General features: G+C 46.3%; 4 non-coding genes across 4 annotated transcripts; 3 read left to right on the top strand and 1 right to left on the bottom strand.

Annotated features, from left to right (window-relative positions):
* Positions 1–9824: 9824 nt before the first annotated feature.
* Positions 9825–9898, top strand: TRNAI-AAU (transfer RNA isoleucine (anticodon AAU)). Its single transcript has one exon. It is a non-coding gene; the product is annotated as a tRNA-Ile (tRNA).
* A 5197-nt stretch (positions 9899–15095) lies between these two features.
* TRNAM-CAU (transfer RNA methionine (anticodon CAU)) lies at positions 15096–15182 on the top strand. Its single transcript is given in 2 exon segments — positions 15096–15133; positions 15147–15182. It is a non-coding gene; the product is annotated as a tRNA-Met (tRNA).
* Positions 15183–21343: 6161 nt separating this feature from the next.
* Positions 21344–21417, top strand: TRNAI-AAU (transfer RNA isoleucine (anticodon AAU)). Its single transcript has one exon. It is a non-coding gene; the product is annotated as a tRNA-Ile (tRNA).
* Positions 21418–21492: 75 nt separating this feature from the next.
* On the bottom strand, positions 21493–21566 carry TRNAV-AAC (transfer RNA valine (anticodon AAC)). The gene has a single exon. It is a non-coding gene; the product is annotated as a tRNA-Val (tRNA).
* Positions 21567–22622: the final 1056 nt, after the last annotated feature.

The raw sequence follows: 22622 nt of genomic DNA, 5'->3' as shown, positions 1-22622 counted from the left end.
TCGTTACCGGCAAGTCACTTTACTCGTACCGGAATGCATGATCCCGTGACCAGACACTTGGTCACATTGAGCTCATTATGATGATGCATTACCGAGTGGGCCCAGAGATACCTCTCCGTCATACGGAGTGACAAATCCCAGTCTCGATTCGTGCCAACCCAACATACACTTTCGGAGATACCCGTAGTGCACCTTTATAGCCACCCAGTTACGTTGTGACGTTTGGCACACCCAAAGCACTCCTACGGTATCCGGGAGTTACACAATCTCATGGTCTAAGCAAATGATACTTGACATTTGGAAAAGCTCTAGCAAACGAACTACACGATCTTTGTGCTATGCTTAGGATTGGGTCTTGTCCATCACATCATTCTCCTAATGATGTGATCCCGTTATCAATGACATCCAATGTCCATAGTCAGGAAACCATGACTATCTGTTGATCAACGAGCTAGTCAACTAGAGGCTCACTAGGGACATGTTGTGGTCTATGTATTCACACATGTATTACAATTTCCGGATAACACAATTATAGCATGAAGAGACAATTATCATGAACAACAAAATATAATAATAACCATCTTATTATTGCCTCTAGGGCATATTTCCAACAGTCTCCCACTTGCACTAGAGTCACTAATCTAGTTACATTGTGATGAATCTAACACCCATAGAGTTCTGGTGTTGATCATGTTTTGCTCTAGGGAGAGGTTTAGTCAACGGATCTGCTACATTCAGGTCTGTATGTACTTTACAAATATCTATGTCTCTATCTTGAACATTTTCACGAATGGTGTTGAAGCGACGCTTGATGTGCCTGGTCTTCTTGTGAAACCTGGGCTCCTTGGCAAGGGCAATAGCTCCAGTGTTGTCACAGAAGAGAGTGACCGGCCCCGACGCATTGGGTATGACTCCTAGGTCGGTGATGAACTCCTTCACCCAGATTGCTTCATGCACTGTCTCCGAGGCTACCATGTACTCCGCTTCACATGTAGATCCCACCACGACGCTTTGCTTGCAACTGCACCAGCTTACTGCCCCACCATTCAAAATAAACACGTATCCGGTTTGTGACTTAGAGTCATCAAGATCTGTGTCGAAGCTAGCGTCGACGTAACCCTTTACGACGAGCTCTTTGTCACCTCCATACACGAGAAACATGTCCTTAGTCCTTTTCAGGTACTTCAGGATATTCTTGACCGCTGTCCAGTGTTCCATGTCGGGATTACTTTGGTACCTTCCTACCAAACTTACGACAAGGTTTACATCAGGTCTGGTACACAACATGGCATACATAATAGACCCTATGGCCGAGGCATAGGGGACGACGCTTATCTTTTCTCTATCTTCTGCCATGGTCGGGCATTGAGCCGTGCTCAATCGCACACCTTGCAATACAGGCAAGAACCCCTTCTTGGACTGATCCATATTGAACTTCTTCAATATCTTGTCAAGGTATGTACTTTGTGAAAGACCAATGAGGCATCTCGATCTATCTCTATAGATCTTGATGCCTAATATATAAGCAGCTTCACCAAGGTCCTTCATTGAAAAACACTTGTTCAAGTAGGCCTTTATGCTTTTCAAGAATTCTATATCATTTCCCATCAACAGTATGTCATCCACATATAATATGAGAAATGCTACAGAGCTCCCACTCACTTTCTTGTAAACACAGGCTTCTCCATAAGTCTGTGTAAACCCAAACGCTTTGATCATCTCATCAAATCGAATGTTCCAACTCAGAGATGCTTGCACCAGCCCATAGATTGAGCATTGGAGCTTGCACACCTTGTTAGCATTCTATGGATCGACAAAACCTTCCGGCTGCATCATATACAATTCTTCCTTAAGAAAGCCGTTAAGGAATGCCGTTTGACGTCCATTTGCCATATCTCATAATCATAGAATGCGGCAATTGCTAACATGATTTGGACTAACTTCAGCTTCGCTACGGGTGAGAAAGTCTCATCGTAGTCAACCCCTTGAATTTGTCGATAACCGTTAGCGACAAGTCAAGCCTTATAGATGGTCACATTACCATCCGCGTCTGTCTTCTTCTTAAAGATCCATTTATTTTCTATGGCTCGCCGATCATCGGGCAAGTCAGTCAAAGTCCATACTTCATTTTCATACATGGATCCTATCTCGGATTTCATGGCTTCTAGCCATTTATCGGAATCTGGGCCCGCCATCGCTTCTTAATAGTTCCAAGGTTCACCGTTGTCTAACAACATTATTTCCAAGACAGGGTTGCCGTACCACTCTGGCGTGGAACGTGTCCTCGTGGACCTACGAAGTTCAGTAGGAGCTTGATTCGAAGTACCTTGATCATCATCATTAAGCTCCTCTCTAGTCGGTGCAGGCACCACAGGAACATCTTCCTGAGCTGCGCTACTTACCGTTTCAAGAGGTAGTACTTCATCAAGCTCTACTTTCCTCCCACTTACTTCTTTCGAGAGAAACTCTTTCTCCAGAAAGGACCCGTTCTTGGCAACAAAGATCTTGCCTTCGGATCTGAGGTAGAAGGTATACCCAATGGTTTCCTTAGGGTATCCTATGAAGACGCATTTTTCTGACTTGGGTTCGAGCTTTTCAGGTTGAAGTTTCTTGACATAAGCATCGCATCTCCAAACTTTTAGAAACGACAGCTTAGGTTTCTTCCCAAACCATAATTCATACGGTGTGGGATTTCGACGGAGCCCTATTTAAAGTGAATGCGGCTGTCTCTAGAGCGTATCCCCAAAATGATAGCGGTAAATCGGTAAGTGACATCATGGATCGCACCATATCCAATAGAGTGCAATTACGACGTTCGGACACACCGTTACGCTGAGGTGTTCCAGGCGGCGTGAGTTGTGAAATGATTCCACATTTCCGTAAGTGCGTACCAAATTCGTGACATAAATATTCTCCCCCACGATCTGATCGTAAGAACTTTATTTTCCTGTCACGTTGATTCTCAACCTCACTCTAAAATTCCTTGAACTTTCCAAAGGTTTCAGACTTGTGTTTCATTAGGTAGACATACCCATATCTACTCAAGTCATCAGTGGGAGTGAGAACATAACGATAGCCACCGCGAGCCTCAACACTCATTGGACCGCACACATCAGTATGTATGATTTCCAATAAGTTGGTTGCTCGCTCCATTGTTCTGGAGAATGGAGTCTTGGTCATTTTGCCCATAAGGCATGGTTCGCATGTGTCAAATGATTCATAATCGAGAGACTCTAAAAGTCCATCAGCATGGAGCTTCTTCATGCGCTTGACACCAATGTGACCAAGGCAGCAGTGCCACAAGTATGTGGGACTATCATTATCAGCTTTACATCTTTTGGTATTCACACTATGAATATGTGTAACATTACGCTCGAGATTCATTAAGAATAAACCATTCACCAGCGGGGCATGACCATAAACATATCTCTCATATAAATAGAACAACCATTATTCTCGGATTTAAATGAGTAGCCATCTCGAATTAAACGAGATCCTGATATAATGTTCATGCTCAAAGCTGGCACTAAATAACAATTATTGAGGTTTAAAACTAATCCCATAGGTAAATATAGAGGTAGCGTGCCGACGGCGATCACATCGACCTTGGAATCATTCCCGACGCGCATCGTCACCTCGTCCTTCGCCAGCCTCCGCTTATTCCGCAGCTCCTGCTTTGAGTTACAAATATGAGCAACCGCACCGGTATCAAATACCCAGGAGCTACTACGAGTACTGGTAAGGTACACATCAATTACATGTATATTACATATACCTTTAGTGTTGCCGACCTTCTTGTCCGCTAAGTATTTGGGGCAGTTCCGCTTCCAGTGACCACTTCCCTTGCAATAAAAGCACTCAGTCTCAGGCTTGGGTCCATTCATTGGCTTCTTCCCGGCAACTGGCTTACCGGGCGCGGCAACTCCCTTGATGTCCTTCTTGAAGTTCTTCTTACCCTTGCCTTTCTTAAACTTAGTGGTTTTATTCACCATCAACACTTGATGTTCCTTTTTGATCTCCACCTCCGCTGATTTCAGCATTGAATATACCTCAGGAATGGTCTTTTCCATCCCCTGCATATTGAAGTTCATCACAAAGCTCTTGTAGCTCGGTGGAAGCGACTGAAGGATCTTGTCAATGACCGCGTCATTCGGGAGATTAACTCCCAGCTGAGTCAAGCGGTTGTGCAACCCAGACATTTTGAGTATGTGCTCACTGACAGAACTATTTTCCTCCATCTTACAGCTGAAGAACTTGTCGGAGACTTCATATATCTCGACCAGGGCATGAGCTTGGAAAACCATTTTCAGCTCTTCGAACATCTCATATGCTCCGTGTTGCTTAAAACACTTTTGGAGCCCCGGTTCTAAGCTGTAAAGCATGCCGCACTGAACGAGGGAGTAATCATCAGCACGAGACTGCCAAGCGTTCATAACGTCTTGGTTCTCTAGGATGGGTGCTTCACCTAGCGGTGCTTCTAGGACATAATCTTTCTTGGCAGCTATGAGGATGATCCTTAGGTTCCGGACCCAGTCCGTATAGTTGCTGCCATCATCTTTCAACTTAGTTTTCTCTAGGAACACGTTGAAGTTGAGGGGAACATTAGCATGGGCCATTTGATCTACAAGACATATTGTAAAGATTTTAGACTAAGTTCATGATAGTTCATCTAATCAAATTATTCAATGAACTCCCACTCAGATAGACATCCCTCTAGTCATCTAAGTGAAACATGATCCGAGTCAACTAGGCCGTGTCCGATCATCACGTGAGAACTGAGACGGACTAGTCAACATCGGTGAACATCTTCATGTTGATCGTATCTTCTATACGACTCATGCTTGACCTTTTGGTCTTCCGTGTTCCGAGGCCATGTCTGTACATGTTAGGCTCGTCAAGTCAACCTAAGTGTATTGCGTGTGTAAATCTGGCTTACACCCGTTGTATTCGAACGTTAGAATCTATCACACCCGATCATCACGTGGTGCTTCGAAACAACGAACCTTCGCAACGGTGCACAGTTAGGGGGAACACTTTCTTGAAATTATTATAAGGGGTCATCTTATTTACTACCGTCGTACTAAGCAAATAAGAAGCAAAACATGATAAACATCACATGCAATCAAATAGTGACATGATATGGACAATATCATATTGCTCCTTTGATCTCCATCTTCGGGGCGCCATGATCATCTTCGTCACCGGCATGACACCATGATCTCCATCATGATGATCTCCATCATCGTGTCTTCATGAAGTTGTCACGCCAACGATTACTTCTACTTCTATGGCTAACACGTTTAGCAATAAAGTAAAGTAATATACATGACGTTACTCAATGACACGCAAGTCATACAAAAATAAAGACAACTCCTATGGCTCCTGCCGGTTTTCATACTCATCGACATGCAAGTCGTGATTCCTATTACAAGAACATGATCATCTCATACATCACATATACCATTCATCACATCCTTTGGCCATATCACATCACAAAGCACTTGCTGCAAAAACAAGTTAGACGTCCTCTAATTGTTGTTGCATGTTTTTACGTGGCTGCTATAGGTTTCTAGCAAGAACGTTTCTTACCTACGTAAAACCACAACGTGATATGCCAATTTCTATTTACCCTTCATAAGGACCCTTTTCATCGAATCCGCTCCAACTAAAGTGGGAGAGACAGACACCCGCTAGCCACCTTACGCAAGTAGTGCATGTCAGTCGGTGGAACCTGTCTCACGTAAGCGTACATGTAAAGTCGGTCTGGGCCGCTTCATCCCACGATGCCGCTGAAGCAAGATAAGACTATTAGTGGCAAGAAAATTGACAACATCTACGCCCACAACTTCTTTGTGTTCTACTCGTGCATAGTAACTACGCATAAACCTGGCTCTGATACCACTGTAGGGAACGTAGCAGAAATCAAAAAATTTCTACGCATCACCAAGATCAATCTATGGAGTTATCTAGCAACGAGGGGAAAAGGAGTGCATCTACATACCCTTGTATATCGTGAGCGGAAGCGTTCAAGAGAACGGAGTTGATGGAGTCGTACTCGTCATGATCCAAATCACCGATAACCGAGCGCCGAACGGACGGCACCTCCACGTTCAACACACGTACGGTTGGGGAAGAAGTCTCCTCCTTCTTGATCCAGCAAGAGGGAAGGAGAGGTTGATGGAGATCCAGCAGCATGACGGCGTGGTGGTGGATGCAGCAGGGATCTCGACAGTGCTTCGACAAGCTCTACGGAGAGGAGGAGGTGTTGGAGAGGGAGAGGGAGGTGCCATGGGCTAGGGTGCGGCTGCCCTTCCTCCCCCCACTATATAGGGCCCCTGGGGGGCGCCGGCCCCAGGAGATGGGATCACCAAGGGGGGCGGCGGCCAAGGGGGTGGCTTGCCCCCCAAGCCAAGGGGGGGCGCCCCCCACCCCTAGGGTTTCCTGCCCTAGGCGCAGGGGAGGCCCAAGAGGGGCGCACCAGCCCACCAGGGGCTGGTTCCCCTCCCCACTTCAGCCCATGGGGCCCTCCGGGATAGGTGGCCCCACCCGGTGGACCCCCAGGACCCTTCCGATGGTCCCAGTACAATACCGGTGACCGCCAAAACTTTCCCGATGGCCGAAACTTGACTTCCTATATATAAATCTTTACCTCTGGACCATTCCGGAACTCCTCGTGACGTCCGGGATCTCATCCGGGACTCCGAACAACTTTCGGGTTACTGCATACTAATATCTGTACAACCCTAGCGTCACCGAACCTTAAGTGTGTAGACCCTACGGGTTCGGCAGACATGCAGACATGACCGAGACGATTCTCCGGTCAATAACCAACAGTGGGATCTGGATACCCATGTTGTCTCCCACATACTCCTCGATGATCTCATCGGATGAACCACGATGTCGAGGATTCAATCAATCGTGTATTCAATTCCCTTTGTCAATCGGTACGTTACTTGCCCGAGACTCGATCGTCGGTATCCCAATACCTCGTTCAATCTCGTTACCGGCAAGTCACTTTACTTGTACCATAATGCATGATCCCGTGACCAGACACTTGGTCACATTGAGCTCATTATGATGATGCATTACCGAGTGGGCCCAGAGATACCTCTCCGTCATACGGAGTGACAAATCCCAGTCTCGATTCATGCCAACCCAACAGACACTTTTGGAGATACCCGTAGTGCACCTTTATAGCCACCCAGTTATGTTGTGACGTTTGGCACACCCAAAGCACTCCTACGGTATCCGGGAGTTGCACAATCTCATGGTCTAAGGAAATGATACTTGACATTTGGAAAAGCTCTAGCAAACGAACTACACGATCTTTGTGCTATGCTTAGGATTGGGTCTTGTCCATCACATCATTCTCCTAATGATGTGATCCCGTTATCAATGACATCCAATGTCCATAGTCAGGAAACCATGACTATCTGTTGATCAACGAGCTAGTCAACTAGAGGCTCACTAGGAACATGTTGTGGTCTATGTATTCACACATGTATTACGATTTCCAGATAACACAATTATAACATGAATAATAGACAATTATCATGAACAAAGAAATATAATAATAACCATTTTATTATTGCCTCTGGGGCATATTTCCAACACTATCTCTGTACCTGTAACAATTTCCCCAGCCATACCTTCCTTGGTAGCCTTCACATGCTCTATGTCCCCTCCCAGACCTAACTGCATCTCCTCAGTTCCTTGCCCGGTGCTTATCACTGCGGCCTTCACATGAACCGGGGTATCCAGCAGATTGTACTGAGGTAGCGGGCCAAAGCCTGGCGGATACGGCAACTGATCAGGCATAGCAGGCAGTGTTGGGGTCGAGCCCGGCTGCACTTCAGTTCCTTTCATCAGTGTGTTCCCTCTTGGTGTGCCCTTCTCCTTACTTCCCAGCTTGGTCGCGTGTGCCTTCTTACTGCCATCCCCCACTTTGATAGCACTGACAGCTGCGATTGCCGCCCGAACCCCCGGATCGGACAGGATTTGCTCTGTGATTCCTTCATAGCAGGTCATGATCTGTCCCCTCGGCTCCCGCTTTGCCTCGTCCTCGCTCCCTGAGCCAAAGTTTAGAAAGCGTCTGGCCCCTCCTGCCTCTGGCACTAACACACCACTCAAACTGTTGCTCTTTTTGAACGGAGAGGCGCGCATTGCTATCGTGAACCTCATCTTTTGGAGGTCTTCCGGCAGCTTACAGTCGTGTTGGCCATGTCCGACACGCCCACAGTACGCACAGAAGCGAGGGGCCCTCTCATACTTAACCTCTAGGATATGCAACTCATTCTCTTCCCTACCATTCTCAGCTAACTCTCTAGTCCTGATTTTACGAGAAAGAGGTTCATCTACATCATGTTTCACTCTAACCTGGATAAACTCATTTAGAATTCTACCATTCTTATCTGTGTCAACCTGTAGTACCTCCCCCAGCCTTGCTCCTAGCTGCTGACCAACCTCCTTGGACAGCATGAGGGGCGGAACATCATAACTTTGGGCCCATATTGGCATATGGGCGATCTCCACATCACCTGGTGCAATGATGCCGTCCACCTGGACGATCAGGAAGGCATCGCCCCGGTGTGTCCAGGGGTCGTTGTCGAGGATGAAACCCAGATCACCCTCCTTCTCGAACTCCAGCATGTACCTGTTGTTCTTGAGCTGTGTGTAAAGGAGTCTGCCTCGCAGCTCCCACTTGTCCTTGAGCTCCTTGAAGAGGCCGGCCACGCTGAAGGCTTGCATCGAGAAGAACAAGCCCACGCAAGCCACCTCGTGCGCATGGCAGCCCTCTCCTTGGAGAGGTCGAGCACCACCACATCGCCCTCTTGGACCTCCATGGCAGCCCATCCATTGGCCTTGGACGAGCTCCCCCTTAGCAGCTTACGGTTGCTCCCATCACCGCAGTCGCACGAGTCCACCTCCTCGTGCTCCTTCCCCATGGCTTTCCCGACGGATCCTCCCTGATTCGCCATTGCTTTGGGTGCTGGAGGTTGTATGCAGTGTGAGATCTGTGGGGGAGGATGAATAACAAAGACAAATATTTACGAGAATGGACAGTGAAATGGGAAACTAGATAAGGGCAAAGAACTATTGCTGTATTGTGTAGATGCATCCTTCAAGCAAAGATGATTTTCCTACTTGCTCCTTGTGATGATTTTTCTTATGATTCATCCTCTTCTTATTTTATTTTCTTCTCATCATAAGATGGATATACAACTTTTATCCCCGTGTATACTTCCATGGCTTTAAACGTCGCGAACTAATGATTCACGTGATGATGATCTGTTAAGCGACGTGGCCAGTATTTGATATGGCGACTTGGGTGCTCCATGCCAGCCGGTATGCTCCTAGCCGATAATAATAGAGAAGGGAGGATACCATGAAAAATGTAGTACTTCTTCCATTGTCCTCTTTTTTGGCTATGTGCATCCTATGATCCCGTAGTCGAGAGTGATTATTTTCTCTTAGAGCGCTTAGATCGGGTATATATAGTTGACATTAGTTACCCGCTTGCGCATATGGCTTTCATCACTATGTAGCTGTTGCAAGATGATTTGCGTACCCGTCCCATCACAGAAACAATGACAAAAAGGCTCCAACAGCTACGAATACTTCCAAACGTCGACAGTGAAATGAGAATCCTGGTGGCCAAGATTTGTTGCTGCATTTTGCTGATCACTCCAACGAGCAAAGATGGTTTTTCTTGTGTTGATAATATCAGTATAATAAAGGACCAAAAAAGAGCTCTGGTGATCTTCTTACTCTTTTCATCATACCACAAGGGTTATATTGTATGGAAAAAAATGAATTGTACAACAGGCCTATTAGCTCAGCTGGTTAGAGCGTCGTGCTAATAACGCGAAGGTCACAGGTTCGAGACCTGTATGGGCCATTCTTTTTTGTTTTTTCTCAACACAATGGTAAAAATATGAAAAAAAAATTAAGAAATTAGGTGAGTGGATTCGCCCGGGTTCGAACCGGAAACCAACTAAACCACGAAACCTGGTTGCAATTTTGGCCGGGTTTATGATTCTAGGCTGATAGCATTCTTGAAGACAAGCATATCATCCACTATCTTCACAAGACGTGTGTTCTTTACGTTTTCCATTGCAAGAAGTGACAACATTATATTCCAAGATTTGTGGAGATAAACCCACAATAAATTATAGATCGTTGCCGATGAAAGCACATGGAATAGACACCCAAACACACATGTCCAACATGAATACATGATGCTTTAGATATCCCCTTCTACCATGATGTATCTGGGATAATAGTCATTAGTGAAAGAACAATAGTTATACAAACGAGTGAAGTGAACCCATCTCCAATACTCCAAAGATTCTTATCTTTAGACCATCCTAAGCGATATATGAACATTACAGCAAATATGATTACGACATTTATGGCTCCCACATAAATAAGAAGTTGTGCGCCGGCTACAAAGTAGGAATTAAATAATAAAACAGAATACAGATGCATAAACAAGAACTAGTCCCAACGAAAAGGCAGAATAACTTGGGTCAGTAAGTAATACTACTCGTAAACCCCCTAGTAGAACAAAAAATCCCCCAAATAGCGTAAGAATCTCATCTATTGGTCCAGGTAAATCCATTATGGATAATAAGAAATTAATTGTATTAAATTTTCATGAGCTCATGAAAACTAAAGGATTCAAGAGGGAAAATGGATTAGGATAATTTTTCTATGTATAAGTTGTATAGTTAGAAATTATATTATATCACAAAAATCTAGTATGATTCGGACTAAGAAATAATTTTCAATAAGCGGCAGTTAGTTTTTTAGTTTAATACATAATTATTAGTTTTTATAACAAAAAGGCAAAATCAATGTTTAGTAATTAGTAATTGTTCTTGAATTCAAAGATTGTTCTTTGTTTATTTTAATTTCAGAAAAATTCCTAATTGTTTGAACTGTGTAATCTCCTACTATGGAGAGGCGAGACTAGGAACGTTCAAAAGCCATATGCGTTTATGTTTCTACACATACATATGAGTTTTCCTCGGAATCTCACATTCAAAAGCCATATCAATTCTTGCATAGAAATATGAATATGACTTACAAACCTGGAAATAAATAATAACATTTATTATTGCCTCCAGGGCATATTTCCAACACTAGTCGCGATGGAGACAACACCTCACGGAGCAGCAAGAGCCCGGACTGGTGGGGACGACTTGCAAGGGATAAAGAGGGAGGGGCGCACCAGCTCGTTATTAGGAGGTCGTCATGCGTCCGGTGATGACGTCTACCATGGCTTACTAGTATGTATACACGTGCAATGCACCTCTTAACAATATTGTCCCGATTATTCTAGTAAAGAAAAAAAGGTATATAATACTTTGCAATGAATTCAGAGCAAAAGAAATATTGTAGATGTACACATGCAGAAATGAATTAACAGAAAATTTGTAATTGGTATGATTCAACTCTTGTGGTCTAGTGACATCTAGAAATTTCCAACGAAAGGAAATAAAGATATATGTGATAGACCAAAAATTCGCGTCTGAGCCCAGGCTCAGATGCTCCCGCTCAGAAAAAAAATCAAAACAAATACTAAAAAAATTCAAAAAAATCCAATTTTTTTGTGTAGTAGATAACTTGTTGCGTGAGGACCGTTGCAAATTTCAACTCATTTGGACATTTGAGCAGCTCTCGGCAAAAAAGACAAATCGGATCAAAACAGTTCGTGAATAGTAAAAAAAATTACAGACCCTGGTTTTTTCTTTTTTGCCGTGAGATGCTCAAATGTCCAAATGAGTTGAATTTTGCAGCGAACCTCACGCATCAAATTATCTACCACACAAAAAAATTGGAATTTTTTAAGTTTTTCTAGTATTTTTTTTATTTTTTTCATCGAAGCGGGTGCAGTTGAGCCCGGGAGCCAAATTGGGACCGAAAATCCGCGTCTGAGCCCAGGCTCAGATGCTCCCGCTCAGAAGTGGGTCAAAACAGTTCATGAACAGTGAACTTTTTTACAGACCCCGATTTTGTCTTTTTTGCCGAGAGATGCTCAAATGTATTTGCAGCGAACCTCATGCATAAAATTATCTACCACACAAAAAAATTGAATTTTTTGAATTTTTCTAGTATTTGTTTTGATTTTTTTCGTCGGCGCGGGTGCAGCTGAGTCCGGGAGCCAAATTGGCCTTCTCTAGATGGACCCCATATATTATTTACTTTTGTTTCTCCTCCCACCCCATACTCGTACTCGGGTCTCAGTCAGACTCCCTGACACATGCAACAATGGCAAGGAAAGCGGGGAAGTGGGAGGCGATGGTTCCAGAACCCATTAATTAGAAGCAGCTGCGGTTACTGTTCACTGCGAATCCCTCAAGTCTCAACCATTAGATCTAAGAGACCAACGGCTAGGATTTATGCTTTAGCTATCATTCAAAACTCATACACTATGTAGTAGTATAGATATAGATATCTCCTGATGGATTCTCGAAGAAGAAGAAGAGGAGCGGCAAAGGTAGGGGGCGACAGCGGCACCTGTGACAAAAAAGAGCAATTGTAGGTAGCCTATGAGATAGATTGGAAAGATGAGAGAGAGAGAGAGAGAGAGAGAGAGAGAGAGGAGAAATTTTGTTGTGCTAATCTATCATGTGATGCCACCTCATTGATCCACACCCACCCCGTTCCAACCAATCAAGACGAAGCGCCCAAATTTTGTGTTTCTTCATTAGGTGGCTTTACCCAGTGTGAACACTCTACAGTCATTAGTTTCGTTCTCTTTTTTTTTCATTTATTTTCTTTACTTAGTCTCTTCTCTTTTCAACCCACTTTTGCCAAGTTTTTCACGCACTCTCTGTTAAAACTTGAATTATATATCATTTAAATGCCCATAAGTGCAGTTAATGGCCTAAATATAGCAACTAAGCCCGGAAAGATACCAAAATTTGGCATGGAATATGTGATGGTGCATGTTGGGTGTATTAAAAAAAATCTAGGACAACCGATGAAGCAACTGACTCTTCGCGTTAAAACCTGACCTATTCCCTCTTGAAACCAAGATTCTTTCAGTTTCTGAGCAATGCACGTCGCAACTTTTGTGAATACCTTCTAAAAATTTTAGCTCACCCTTTAGAGATGACATTATGACACCATGCCAGGTTTCATATTTTCTGACTTTGTTTCCATTTTTTATTATGAAATCGAGTAAGCTTCATGTTTCGGGTCGAGTCTGGGTATCCCGAGGTTTGGAATTCCTTTCTTTCTATAAGGCCTAAATATAGACCGCAGAGGATTACTAGTTATTGTATGCATGGCGCAGTTGGCTAGCGCGTAGCTCTCATAGCTAAAGCGAATGATCCTGAGGTCGAGAGTTCGAGCCTCTCTCGCCCCAATTCTTTTTTTTTTGACGCAAAATCATTAATGACAGTGTAGTAAGTGTACGAAAAATGTCTGCTAATATTATCTTGATTTATTTTCAAGAGAGTTCCAGTTTCTGGCGTCATAGATATCAAAAGGAGAAGATCCTTGTTCATCTACAATTGCAGGATTCTCACGGCCACTCAGATTTGTAGGAGTCTCATGTGCATTATTTTCCTCAACTGTGGTCTCATTCTCAACAGGTTGTTGTTCTTCAGCACCAGCGCCATCTAATTCCTCAAGATTATCAGTAGATTCATTCCTTACAAACATATTTATGCACACCTCCCTTCTGCAATCCAATGAACTTATCTGTTCTTGTCCTCTTTTTTCTTTTCTCACAACCAAATAAATGTTGTTTGGGCAGCATGTTTGCTACAAAAAGAGTGAAGGCACCTCAAGGCGAAGGTTGCAGTAAGTCAGTGACGATCTGTGTTCTTCACGCTTCAGCTATCGATCAATCATCAAGGAAACAAGATTACAACAAGTCCAGTCCAGGACCAAGTTGGCAGCAACAGATGATGGAACTCTGCCGTAAAAAGAAGATTATAGATTAATCACTATTCACTATGACACCCCGTCCCTTGCCGAGCCCCTATGGTGACAGTGGATGGTGACATCTCACCTGGAGGTGGGATGACCAGATCTTGAATTTCGTCACCGAAGGTCTCTCTGTGCTCATAGCCCAATTCCTTAGTTTTTTTTATTCGAGCAAACTATTTTGAGTTTTGCAGGTCACAAAGTGATATGATTTTTTCATCTCCAATGCATCTTGTGAGGGGCGGGGCAGGCTGGAGCGGCGAGGAGTGGTGGGAGGTGGGGGAGAGGAGGAGGCGGTTGCTAATGGCACGTCGGCGACAAAGGAAAATAAGTTGGGAGGTGGGATATCAGAGCCGCATAAATTTGACGCCTTAAAACCTGGCTCGTTACCGCTCGAAATAACAAATTTGAAGTAGTTTACATCACAATATTTGTGAAACCTTTCCAAATTTTACAGTACCCTCTAGGGATGATATAATGACACCAATGCCGGGTTTCATGTTTCTTAGACTTTGTTTGCATTTTTTATAATTAAAAACCAATAAGATCAATGTTCAGGATCGAGTCTTGGTACTCTGTGGTTTAAAATTCCTTTCTTTCCATGGATAAGGCACGGATGTGGACTGCTAACAATTACTAGTTACTGTATGCATGATGTAGTTCCTAAAATCTGCCATACGCTCAAATCATCCTTGCTAAGGATGTAAAAAGAAATACCATTCAGTGCTAGCAACTTGCTTCAAGGTGAACATTATACTAATGATGCTGTTTCATACTTACCTGGATGATGCGAGGTGTGATGAGAATATCGATGCATAAATCCATACTTGGATTGCCATTATCTATTTTCATATCGGATAGATTGGTTCGCTGGCAGATGAACATGAATAAAGGAAGTGCAAGGGCTGGATCACATGGTGGTCCATTTGTGCCCCCAAAGTACACTTTTGATGGAATGATGGATCCAGAGTGCACCTTCACAAGTAGGCTCCATATTTTCTTATCTTGAGAACCGTGGGGCCGTTGGAATCTTGAACTGATTGGTAGAATTAGGTCTCTAACTTATGCCTCAAAGCTGGGGTTTGGACCATACTGTTTTACTGGCTTGAGAAATGATATTAATCTTAAATTTGGATAAGAAGCAATAGCATAAGGGGGCGGTGGCGCAGTTGGCTAGCGCGTAGGTCTCATAGCTAAAGCGAGTGATCCTGAGGTCGAGAGTTCGAGCCTCTCTCGCCCCAATTTTTTGCTGTCATGGATTTAATTTATTTCAGTTTTGGCTCCTGTTTAAACTGTAATAGGTCTGCACTTGTTTCCACTTTCCTGGTGCTTAGCTCGTATGAAACCACCAAACATCATACCAACCTTTTCCTTTTCATTTTTTCCATACGATGGATTAGGCCGGCGGTACTGCAATTCAAGAGATAAAGAACAACAAAACAAAAAGAAGATAACGGACAGCACCTGGAGCAGAAATAGCTTCAGGCCGTCCTCCCACTGTTCCAAACGGCTGCAGTCACTGTGTGTTCATCCCTCAGGTGCCATGGATCAAGTCCAAACCTCGGGCTCCTTCTTTTCTCAACGCGCTCATATGTTCCTTTCTTTCCTCGCAAATCCTCCCCTTCTTTCCTTAAAGCACCCCACTCCGCTCTAGTAACACGTCACATGATATAAACATATACAACACGCGCTGCCGATATCGCTTCTTTCGCATGGAAAAATTCTCTTAGTTTTCAATCACAAAGACATCATTAGAGGGGACAAAGGGATGACAGAAAGGGTTAGAGCAGCCAATCTTGTTACATATGGGGTATCCCTTTTCTTAAGAACCAACCCAAGTGCAACAACGACAACATAAAGTCCATAATTCTTCAACAACGACAAAGGGATTGTTGGTCAAGGTAGTTATGGAGTCTGTACTCTTGTATTGTATACGGCTTAGGTAGCTTTGACTGTGCAGCAGTTTTGTTGAGTAGTGCTGCACGTCGCTCGGTAGTGGCACACCCACGATCACGCTCGGCTGCGGCCAGCGCCCTGTATAACTCTGCAGCCTCGAGCATAATCCAAGTGTGTTGAATCCCATTCTCTTTCTCCCTCGCAACATGGTATCAGACGCCTCGGACCTGCTCAACCCCTTCTCGCAGGCTCCCGATCCCGCTTCCGCTTCCACCATGGATGACAACCCTGTCCTCTCCCCTCGCTCCTCTGTCGACGGCGCCGCCGGTGTTCTCGGTGCGGCCGCTGGCGTCCTCAACGCCGAACCACTCCAGCAGGCTGCTCCCGTCGCCCAGCCCGTCGCCCCACCTATCCTTCCTCCTCCACCGTCGGTTCCCTCCGCCATCCTCCAAACTGTCGATATTCGCCGCCACGTTCCTGTCGCCCTGGATCTTCTCGCCGGCAACTACTCTCAGTGGAGGCGCCACTTTGATACTGTGCTCGGCATGTTCGGGCTCGGCGCGCACGTCGACGCCGCCGCGGCGGTCCCTCGCCCCCGTGATCCTGAGTGGCAGATGGCGGACCACACCGTCGTCCACTGGCTGTACTCCACTATCTCGCCGGAGCTCCAGGAGGCGGTCATGCAGCCCGAGGACACCGCCTTGACCGTGTGGCGCACCCTCGACGACATCTTCCGCAACAATCAGCTGGCGCGCGCCGTGTACATCGACGCCGAGTATCACGCCGTCGACTCCAACTTATGGCACCAGCGTCTTGGACATGCTTCACTTCGCCTCGTCGCCGACCACCTCTCTGTTGGGTTCAGCAAGTCCGCGCCTCACTCCTGCCACGCTTGTCGTTTGGGCAAACATGCCCGTCTACCTTTTAGTTGTTCCTCCAGCAGTAGCATGTTCCCTTTTCATGTTTTGCACCTTGATGTATGGACATCCCCGGTTGTAAGCATATCTGGTTATGAATTTTATTTGGTTGTGCTAGATGATTATACCCATTACGTCTGGACCTTCCCACTCAAGCGAAAATCTGATGTGCTTCCAGTCCTGTTAGACTTCTATACTTATGTGCAGACGCAGTTCCAGCTTCCCATCTTCTCTCTTCAAACAGATAATGGACGTGAGTTTGATAGCGCCGCTGTTCGGTCTCTCCTAGCTCGGCATGGCACTCATCTACACCTCTCCTGCCCTTACACAAGCCAGCAAAACGGGAAGGCAGAACGCATCTTGCGCACGCTCAACGACAGCATTCGCGCTCTTTTGTTCCATGCGTCCATGCCTGCTCGGTTCTGGGCTGAAGCCCTAAGCACTGCCACGTACTTAATCAACCGCCGGCCATGCCATGCTACCACACCCTGCACCCCGCACGAACTCCTCCTCGGAGTCGCTCCTGACTACTCTTTACTCCGAGTCTTTGGGTACTTGTGCTACCCCAACCTTACTTCCACGGCTAAACACAAACTCGATTATCGGTCCCTTGCGTGTGTGTTTCTTGGATATCCACCTGACCACCGTGGCTACCGTTGTTTCGATCCCATTTCGCGCCGTGTCATTACCTCTCGCCATGTCTACTTCCACGAGACGGTCTTCCCTTTCGCCCCTCCCTCCCCCTCTAACGCCGCCGCTCCGCCACCGCCTGCGATTGCTCCGCCCATTTTGCAGGTGCCCGCGCTCGATGAGCGGGCTTGCGATCGTGCCCCATGTGCGCCTTCGCCCGTGGCCTCTGGATCGCCACTGGACAGCTCCGTCGTGCGCATGCAGCGCGCGCGATCGGCGCGTTCAAACTCCATCGCTCGATCCTCGTCCAGCGGCGGCTTGGAGTCTTCACCGCCCAGCCTGCCCGCCATGCAATGGCATGCAGCCGCTGATGCGGCGATCGACGGCCCAGGCACGCGCGTCTCTGTTGACGGCCCTTTGCCTTCCACACGCGTGCACCCAGTGTCGAGCAGCTCCTCCGCGCCGTCGTCTTCTACTGCTCCACCACCTGTACCACGGCGTATGGTCACGCGTGCCCAGACTGGTGTTCTTCGTCCAAACCCGCGCTACCACGACACCAGCCTTGTCGCCGCTACTTCATCTGATGCGGTCTCGCCGGTTCCCTCGTCGGTCCGTGCTGCCGTTCGCGATCCGCGTTGGCTTGCTGCCATGCGCGATGAGTTCGAAGCTCTCGTGCGCAACCGCACCTGGGAGCTGGTGCCTCGCCCCCCGGCGCCAATTTGATCACCGGCAAATGGGTGTTCAAACACAAAATCAAGGCCGACGGAGCTCTCGAGCGTTACAAGGCCCGCTGGGTTGTCCGCGGGTTCCGACAACGCGCTGGTGTGGATTACGGCGAGACATTCTCGCCGATCGTCAAGCCCGCCACTGTCCGTACGGTGCTTACTCTCGCCGCGTCGCGGAATTGGCCTGTCCATCAGCTTGATGTATCCAACGCCTTCCTGCACGGCACCCTGGACGAAGAGGTGTATTGTCTTCAGCCGGCGGGCTTCGTCGATGCCGCCAAGCCTCATCACGTTTGCCGGCTCTCCAAGTCTCTTTATGGCTTGAAGCAGGCGCCGCGCGCATGGTTTCTCCGCTTCACCGGCTTCCTTCGGTCCATCGGCTTCTCTGCCACACGCTCCGACTCCTCGCTCTTCACACGCCGCCATGGGAGCGACACTGCAGTCCTACTGCTCTACGTCGACGATATCGTCCTCACCGCGTCCTCGCCTGCGGCGCTCCGCCATGTCGTCACTCAACTCACCGGGGAGTTTGCCATGAAGGACCTCGGTCCTCTGCACTTCTTCCTCGGCATCTGGGTCACGCGCACGCCGGCGGGCTTCTTCCTCTGCCAGGAGCAGTATGCAGCTGACATTCTGGATCGCGCCGGCATGGACACCTGCCGCTCGTCTCCCACGCCGATCGACACCAAGGGTAAGTTGCCGACCGCGGCCGGCCCTCGCGTCGCCGATCCATCTGCTTACCGCAGCATCGCAGGCGCCCTTCAGTACTTGACGATCACGCGCCCGGAGATCGCGTACGCCGTCCAGCAGATCTGCCTGCACATGCACGATCCCCGCGAGTGCCATCTCGGGTTGATCAAGCGTGTGCTCCGGTACATGCGCGGCACGCCCGCCCTCGGCCTCCACCTTCGCGCCTCGCGTGTGCTGGACCTGCGAGCGTTCACGGATGCCGACTGGGCTGGTTGTCCTGACACCAGGCGCTCCACCTCCGGCTTCTGTGTCTACCTTGGCGACGCCCTTGTCTCTTGGTCTTCGAAGCGTCAGGCCATCGTCTCACGCTCCAGCGCCGAGGCCGAGTACCGTGGCGTCGCGAACGCTGTCGCCGAGTGCGTTTGGCTCCGGCAGCTACTTGGTGAGCTGTTCTCTCCCGTCGACAAGGCCACGCTGGTGTATTGCGACAACGTCTCCGCCGTCTACCTGTCGGCTAACCCCGTCCATCATCGCCGGACGAAGCACGTCGAGCTGGATATTCTCTTCGTTCGCGAGCGTGTGGCGCTTGGCGAATTCCGGGTTCTTCACATCCCCACACGACAACAGCTCGCGGATATTATGACGAAGGGGCTGCCGTCCGAGGTCTTCTCCGACTTCCGGTCCAGTCTTTGCGTCGCCGCCGCCGACGTCACGACTGCGGGGGGGTGTTGGTCAAGGTAGTTATGGAGTCTGTACTCTTGTATTGTATACGGCTTAGGTAGCTTTGACTGTGCAGCAGTTTTGTTGAGTAGTGCTGCACGTCGCTCGGTAGTGGCACACCCACGATCACGCTCGGCTGCGGCCAGCGCCCTGTATAACTCTGCAGCCTCGAGCATAATCCAAGTGTGTTGAATCCCATTCTCTTCCTCCCTCGCAACAGGGATGATTTGTGTAACGCATCAAATCATCGAAACAATGACAAAAAGGCCCAAAGAGCGACAGACACTTACAAACAAGGACAGTAAAATGGGAATCTAGATAGCCAAGGACCAAGATCTGCTATAGGCTTGTAGCATTTTGCCGATCGCTCCATTGAGCAAAGATGGTTTTTTCTTGTGATTCACAAGATCAGTATAAGCGAGGAACTAAAAATGGCTCCGGTGATCTTACTCTTCTTCTCTCTCCAGGAGGGAGACAAGTCTTATTTAATTTTACAAGTATAAGTGAATAACTTCAAATATGAAAGGCCTATTAGCTCAGCTGGCTAGAGCGTCGTGCTAATAACGCGAAGGTCACATGTTCGAGACCGATATTGCTTCTTTTGCATGGAAAGATTCTCCTGTTTTTCAATCACAAAGATCATTAGAGGGGACATGGGGATGATCAAAAGGGTTAAGAGCATTTTATCTTGTTACATGGGGGGGGGGGGGGTATCCCTTTTCTTAAGAACCAAACCAAGTGCAACAACATACAACACACAATTCTTCAAATGCATACGCACATGGTACGACTTTGAACGCCAGTATTTCATATGCATACGCACATGGTATGTCGTACGTGTATGCTCAAATATCAATTGTAAAAAAGGGGGAAATTTGTAACAACTCTTAGTTGTACATGGCATGCTAGCGGCCTCGTCACCAGCATCCATCTTTTGCCGAAGAAGCAAAAACTGAAATTGAATTTTTGTTTGTGTAATTTTTTTCCTTTTGTATAATAATATTAGGCTTTATTATTATGTAAATGTTGCATGATGATTTGCGCACACATCACATTGCATAAGGTTAGAAACAGTGACAAAAAAGATTCCAAGAATGACAAATATTAACAAGCATGTACAGTTAAATGGGGAACTAGACAAGGACGAAGATTTATTCCTAGGAGCAAAGATGATTTCCGACTTGCACCTGGTGATGATTTTTCTTCCGTTTCAACCTCTTCTTAATTTTTTTTCTTCTCATCATAAGATTGATGTACAACTTTTATCCCTGTGCATGTGTCCATGGCTTTACACGTTGCAAACCAAAGAATGACATGATGGTCAGATGCAGAGGCCGGGGGTCATCATCCTTTTCAAAAAAAAAGTGAGGTGGCCAGTATTTGATATGGCGTCTTGGTTGCTCCATGCCAGCCGTTATGTTCTTATCCAATAACAGAGAAGGGAGGATACCATGAAAAACGTAGTACTTCCAGGAGATAGTGTCCTCGCTCCCCCACAAAAGGCTATGTAGATCTTGTGATGCAGAAGTCGAGAGTCATTATTTTCTATTGGAACGCTTATAGTGGGTATAGATAGTTGTCATTACTTGCCGGCTTGCACATATGGCTTTTATCACTACGTTGCTGTTGCAAGATGATTTGTGTCAGCAAAAGAATGACAAAAAGGCCCAAAGACAGTTACAAACAAGGATAGTGAAACGGAAACCTAGATAGCCAAGGACTAAGATCTGTTGTAGCATTTTGCAGATCATTCTTGTTCTCTCAGATAGCCAAGGATAGTGTTCAATTTTACAAGTATGAATGAATAATCTTTGATAAACAAAAGGCCTATTAGCTCAGCTGGTTAGAGCGTCGTGCTAATAACGCGAAGGTCACAGGTTGGAGACCTGTATGGGCCATTAACCTATTCTTTTTCTTCTTTTACTTTTTCTTTTGCACAATGGTAAAAATGCAAAGAAAAAAAACAATTTAGATGGCTCCGCCCAGGTTCGAACCGGAGACCTTCAGCATGTTAGACTGACGTGATAACCAACTACACCACGAACCCTTGATGCAATTTTCACCGGGTTTATGCTTCTAAGCTGATAACATTGTTCAAGACAAACATACTATCATGTGCTGTTGGTCCACTATCTTCACAAGACTGTGTGTCCTTTACATTTTCCATGCCAAGAAGTCACAACATTATATACCAAGATGTATGGACGTAAACCCACAATAAATTTTAGATGGGTACCGATCGAAGCATATGGAAAATACACCCAAATATACATGTCCAACATGAATACATGAATACATGATGTTTTAGGAATCCCTGTATCTGCGTCGCCACTGAAAATAGTTGATCAACATTATAGCCCAGTGCCTACTCCCACCAAATCGGGGGTGAGGACACCACCGTGAGCATATCTTCCATTCTTTTTGTAAAGCACTCTACTCCGCTAACATCACCAGATGATAATATATGTAGAACACACACTCCCGCTGCTGCTTCTTTCTCGTGGAAAGATTCACATGTTTTTCAACCGCAAAGACATCATTGGAGGGGACAAGAGGGATGACGGAAAGGGCTGCCCCGCGTCCTCAGGAGAGGCGGCAGCGCTCGTGTGCGCTTGCATGCTTGCTCTTGGCAAAACAATGACGACGGTGATGGTGGCTTCGTCGGTTGACATTGATTTTTTTTTGTATACACCCAACATAGACCATCACATATTCCATGCCAAACTTTGGCATCTTTCCGGATTTGTTTGCTATATTTAGCTCACTATAAGTGTATTTCTAGGATTTCAATGGATATAATTCAAATTTAAAATACGAGTGTGCGAAAAGGTTAGCAAAAGTGGGTTGGAAAGAGAAGAGAAGGAAGAAAATAAGAGAAAGAAAATAAAAAGAAAGAAAGGAAAAGAAAGAAAGGAAAAGAGAGAAAAGAAATTAAAAGAAAAAAGGAAATAATGTTAGTCGAGTGTACACTCAGCAGAGCCACCTAATGAAGAAACACACAATCTGTGCGCTTCGTCCTGATTGGTTGGAAGGGGAGGGTGTGGATCGATGAGGTGTCATACTGCCATCACATCATAGATATAGCACACCAAAAAAATCTCCT

Source organism: Triticum aestivum, chromosome 3B (assembly GCF_018294505.1).
Source record: "Triticum aestivum cultivar Chinese Spring chromosome 3B, IWGSC CS RefSeq v2.1, whole genome shotgun sequence".
Classification (NCBI taxonomy): domain Eukaryota; kingdom Viridiplantae; phylum Streptophyta; class Magnoliopsida; order Poales; family Poaceae; genus Triticum; species Triticum aestivum.
This window is presented reverse-complemented; position numbering and strand designations above follow the sequence as displayed.